Genomic DNA, 5987 nt, shown 5'->3' with positions numbered 1-5987 from the left:
CGTTTCCCGGAACCACGCCCAGAGCAGCCGCAGCCGTGCGCAAGCCCAGGACTGCGTTGGAAAAGGCGCCACCCCAACCCCGTGGAATTCGAGGCTGCCCTACCAGGATCAATGCAAATGCCACCTCCTTTTGGAAAGTCCTGGTTTCCTAGCTCCCTTCATGGAATTGTGCTTCTTAAGGCTTACTTAATAATAGAGACCTCTCAGAAGTTGGAAAAGGCCGAGGTCCACTCTGGCCCCCATCTTTTTTAAAATAAAAAATGTAATGTAATTTTTCTGGTTATGGCATGATTGATGCTAATGGCAAACATGTGGCATTTTTCATATATTAACCAACGCTCACAAAACGCAGAAGTGACTACTGTTATCCTCATTAGGCAAATGAAATAACTGATGCACAGAGAAGTTTAGTGGGCCAGGCGCGGTGGCTCACGCCTTTAATCCCGCACTTTGGGAGGCCAAGGCCAACGGATTGCTTGAGCCCGGTGGTTTGAGATCAGCCTGAGCAACATAGCGAAACCCCATCTCTACTTAAAAAAAAAAAAAAAAAAAAAAAAAACAGCCTGAGCAACATAGCAAAACCCCATCTCTACTAAAAATACAAAAAATTAGCTAGACGTGGTGGCGGGCACCTGTAGTCCTGTTACCCGTGGAGGGTGTCCAAGTTCTTAGCGTCTTGAACTAAGAACTGGACGAAATGCACAAAGCAAGGAAAGAATGAAGCAATAAAAGCAGAGATGTATTGAAAACGAAAGTGTAACCGCCCAATGGGTTCACCTTCTCGGCTACCTAGACAGAGCCGATTTATGAAGACGGGAATTACAATGGTGAAAGAGTAATTCACGCTAAGGGGCTGTGCGGGAGACCAGAGTTTCATTATCACTCAAATCAGTCTCCCTGAGCATTCTGGAATCAGAGTTTTTAAGGATAATTTGGCGGGTATGGGTTCGGAAAGTGGGGAGTGCTAATTGGTCGGGATGAAGATGAAATCACGGGGTCGTGAGTTCTTGCGAGTTCTTCCTGGGTGGGATCGTGGAGCTAGTTGAGCCAGATTATCAGTCTGGGTGGTGTCCTCTGCTGCATGAGAATGCAGGGTCTGCAAAATATCTCAAGCACTGATCTTAGGATTTGCAGTGGTGATGTTATTCCCAGAAGCAATTTGGGGAGGTTCAGATTCTTGCAGCCAGAGGCTGCATGGCCCCTAAACTGTAATTTATAATCTTGTAGCTAATTTGTTACACCTACAAAAAAAAGGCAGACTGGTTCCGGCAAGAAGGGGAAAGGGCTATTATCAATTTTGTCTCAGAGCTTACACTATAAATTCTTTCCCAAGGCTAGTTTGGCCTATATCCAGGAATGAACAAAGACATTTTAGAAGTTAAAAGGAAAGATACAGTAGGTTAGGTCTGATCTCTTTCACTGTCATAATTTCCTCAGTTATGATTTTTGCAAAGGCGGTTTCAAAAGTATACTCCACAGGGTGAGAGCAGGCCTGAGCAAGCAGCTCAAGAGCTTGGTTACAGAATTTTCTGGGGTTTAAATACCCTCTAGAGGTTTCCCATTAGCCACTTGGTGTATACTCCATGCAAATGAAGTAGTGGTCCATGGTCAGTCTGATTGGTTGCAGAAAGTGACCAATCAGAGGCTGAAGTGAAGTTACAAAGTTACACTGCTATACAAATGAAAACTTGGCCTGCCACCAGCCTGATTGGTTGCAGGAGGGGACCAATCAGAGGTACTTTCAATTTCTCATTTAACTGACTTTTATTCACAGTGCTGGGAAAATATATATACTGACTGAGGAGATATTCTAGTTAACCAAGTATGATGATGATATGATATATCATTCAGATTCCCTCTTTCAGAACTGAGGCACTCATTATTAGCTGCTGGGAGTATTAGTTGCTGACAGCTCACAGCTGAGTTTCTCCCCAGAAACTGCCCTGTGCTGAAGGAAGCTGCCTTGCCTAAGGTTATACCCACTTCCCAGGGGCATCCATCAGTGGTTGCTCAATGCTGTTCCAAAGGCCTGGCTTCTTTGCTTCATTTCAGGACATCTCTAAAGGACCATCTCTGCTTCAGAACTGTCTGTGGGGTTGGCTGAAGCCTCTGTTGAAACTTCTCCCTTTCTATCCAAATCTGATTTCCTTACTCCTTTACAGGAGTTGTTCCCAGAAGCAACCCCCAGTGATCCACCTGCACACAAATCTCAATCTTAGAGCCATTTCCCAATGCTAAGATGGTGCCCATGATCTCTGCCCTCTAGTGTTCACATCTTTCTATAATTTCCTCCCCTTGAATGTGAGCTGGAACTATGACTGGCTTCTAACCAATAGGATGTGGCAGAAGTGATGAGATATAACTCCCATGATTAGATTATGATGTAGATAGGAGATTCCATCTTTCTATCTTTCTAGTTTGCTCTAGAGAGACACCCTTGTTAGCTTTTTTTTTTTTGTTTTTGAGACGGAGTCTCACTCTGTTGCCCAGGCTGGAGTGCAGGGACACAATCTCGCCTCACTGCAACCTCCGCCTCCCGGGTTCAAGTGGTTCTCATGCTTCAGCCTCCTGAGTAGCTGGGATTACAGGTGCATGCCACCACGCCCAGCTAATTTTTGTATTTTTAGTAGAGACGTAGGTTCACCATGTTGGCCAGGCTGGTCTCGAACTCCTGACCTCAAATGATCTGCCCAATTCGGCCTCCCAAAGTGCTAGGATTACAGGTGTGAGCCGCCACACCCAGCCCAATGTTATTTCTTTAAACCAATGAGAATTCTTGACAAACAACTTTGCAATCACCCCCACTCCTGATTCATCCTTTTTTCTTAAAAAATTTGAACCTCCCCATTGTTCTTCAGAGTACTCTTCAAGGCAACCTGGAAGTGTGTCCCAGGCTGCAGTTCTCAACCATGGCCCAAATGACCTTTCCATATTTTGCCTACACTTCTTCCTTTTAGGTAGACATGATCTATAGAGAAAAATCAATTGAAGATATCTGTAATGTTAAATTTGTTAACCATAAAATGCAACTGGGAGACAGATTGCAGGCAATTTTATGAAAAAACTTAATAAGACCATATTGAAAAAAATACATTTTTCAGAAAAATACCAGTAACATGGTATTAGAGACAGATATAGCTAAGAAACTGATCAAAATATGTGTATGCCCCAAAAAAATCTGCTTGTGGTTATTTTTTTGGGGGGGAGGGGAGGGTTGTTTGTTTGCTTGTTTTAAAGACAGGACCTTGCTCTGTCTCCCAGGCTGGAGTGCAGTCCAGCAATCAGCTCACTGCAATCAGGCTCAACCTCCGGGGTTCAAGGGATCCTCCTGCCTCAGTCTCCCAAGTAGCTAGGACTACAGGCATGAGCCACCACGCCCAGCCTCCCTAAACTCTTTAAAGTATCCCAGTTTAGGTGATAAATCATATAGTCTCTCTAAGGCTATAGGATCTTTCTTTTTGTGGCTTTTTCCCGTCCTTTAGTTTAGTTATCTATTGCCCAGATATAGTGTTGTCTTCTGTAAATATAAAAGAGCCACTTACTTGAGCCACTTAAATTGTCTATTCTTTATCACATTCAAGGGAGATATCAAAGGAAGGGAGATAGGAAGTTCAGAGGTATAAGCAGGCTCGGGCTTTTGTTCCCTGAGAGGTTTCTTTTTGCCAATTAATTCATTAACAAGCCCCAATAGTTGCCTCAGAAATAGATTGATACCTCCAGGGACATATGAGTAAAGCAGTGAGAAAAGAAAAAAAAAACGCACACATACAGCAACATATACAGAAAAACAGAAAGAGCATGCAAGAGCTCTAACAAATAGTAAATACAATTCTAAGTAAAGAGAATCCCACAAATGTGAAGGTAAGAGGTAGAGCCTATATGAATCCTAGACTCCTCTGCACCAATCCTCTATTGTGAATTCCTGGAGGAAAGTTTATGCCATTATTTACGTTACAATGCCCCAATACCTTCTACATTGGGGTCCTTACCATTAGGTCACCATTGTAACAGAGACCATTTTCCCTTTCTTTACTAATAGAACTCCTAAATTTTAATCAAACACATGGCTCTCTAGCAAGAGACTACATTTCTCCATCTTCCTTGTGGCTTGGAGTGACCATGTGAGCAAGTTCTGGGCAACTGATATAAGCCATTTCCACATAGTGACCCTAAAAAGGAAAGTTCATGCTGTCTTTAGCCCTTTTCTGCCTTCTGCTGACTGGGAGATGGCAGAAGCTGGGGCAGCCACCTTGGCCTCAGTGATGGTAGTGCTTCCTCATCAGCCCTGGACCACTCACCTCTATACTGTTAACATGACAGAGAAATCAACTTCTATCTTGTTTAAACTACTTGTGTGCAATCTTTGTTACAGTACCAGTCCCCTCCCTAATAAAACTATGATGAGCTAACCTTGCAAAATGAAAAAAGCACACATTGAGTCACTGGAACATGAGTAGAAAGACCAGTGGGACAGAATAGAAATTCTATAAATAGAACCAAATGCATGTAGAAAATTAGTACCGAGTCAAATCAGTGGGGTAATAATGGACTTTTATTTTAAATCAATGGTCTTGAGACAACGGCATAGCTATATAGAAAAGATAAAGTTTGATCTCTTCTTCACACATATGGCAGGCAAACTCTAAGTGACACAAAGATCTAATAGATTTACCCTTTGAGCCAGCAGTTCCATTTCTGTGAATCTAGTGTAAGGATAGATCTGGACTTTATGTATTTCTGTATGTACATTTTCTCGTTTGTCATAGCAAAAGACAGGAAAAATCCCAAGTGTCTGTCAATAAAGGACTAGTTAAATAAACTATGGTACATCAATACAATAGAATACTGTACTATATGAAGCTTAAGAATGAGGGAGCTCATTCCATATCAAGGCTGCAGTAAGCTATGATGGCGCCACTACACTCTGTTCTGGGTGGCAGAGAGAAACCCTGTCTACTGGCTCTACAAATATATATATATATTTGTATGTATACGGCTTGTTGCCTTGTGTTTGCATAAAGAAACACTGGCAGGACACGGTGGCTCACGACTGTATCCCAGCCCTTTAGGAGGCCAAAGCCGGATAATCGCTGGAGGCAAGGAGTTCGAGACCACCCTGGGCAACATACCAAGACCCCTGTCTCTACAAAAAAGAAAGAAGAAGAAGAAGAAGAAACACTGAAAGGATATATAAGAAATGAATAACGTTGTTATTTATGGGAGTAGGAAGTGTAAGTTAGATGGGGACAGGAGTAGGTATGGGGGTTCTAAATGTAAATCTTGTTCGTTTATTTTTTGAACCATGTTAATGTATTACTTATTCAAAATAAGTAACTTAAAAAGAAATCGGGGTTAGAGAAACAAGATCATCCATAAGCTACATTAGGAAAGCCCAAGATTTTCTGAGAGGCCAAAGCTATCAGTAGTCACTGCTACTTAAACAACTCACTGAATGCCAGTGTGCCCCAGTGAACCTACAGAAAAGGAAATCAAGAAAAATGGCATGTCTTTGGGCTGTAAACTGGCTAGAGAATCCAGATACCATGAAACAACAGTAGAAATTCATACAGAAGTTGATGGGTTTAGCATTCTCCATGGTGGTAGATGAGACTTCTTTCTGTCCCTTTTCTTGTCATCAAGTATGGTTTCAAGTGCAGTCACTTTAGACCACATAGTAAAATGGCAGAGATCATCAACAACGAGATCACAAAATGCAATGAGCTTTTGTTGAATCACTTAGCCTCTGGGACATATGCAAAGACAGCTAGATGTGTAGAGAGAATTGATAATGATGGCTAAGTAGCTGCCTTGCTCAGATTTTCTGCACTGAACTACCAAGGATACAAATGTCACCCTTTAAGGCAATGATTGAGTAAAAGGTTGGAATGCTCTGGCTAAATAGTGAGTTGGGGAGTTATCATATTAGGCAATTACCACCCAGTAACACCTTATTATGCATTAGCTAGTTAACTAGAGTTCTGAAATGT

This window comes from Pongo pygmaeus, chromosome X, assembly GCF_028885625.2.
Source record: "Pongo pygmaeus isolate AG05252 chromosome X, NHGRI_mPonPyg2-v2.0_pri, whole genome shotgun sequence".
Taxonomy (NCBI): Eukaryota; Metazoa; Chordata; class Mammalia; order Primates; family Hominidae; genus Pongo; species Pongo pygmaeus.
This window is presented reverse-complemented; position numbering follows the sequence as displayed.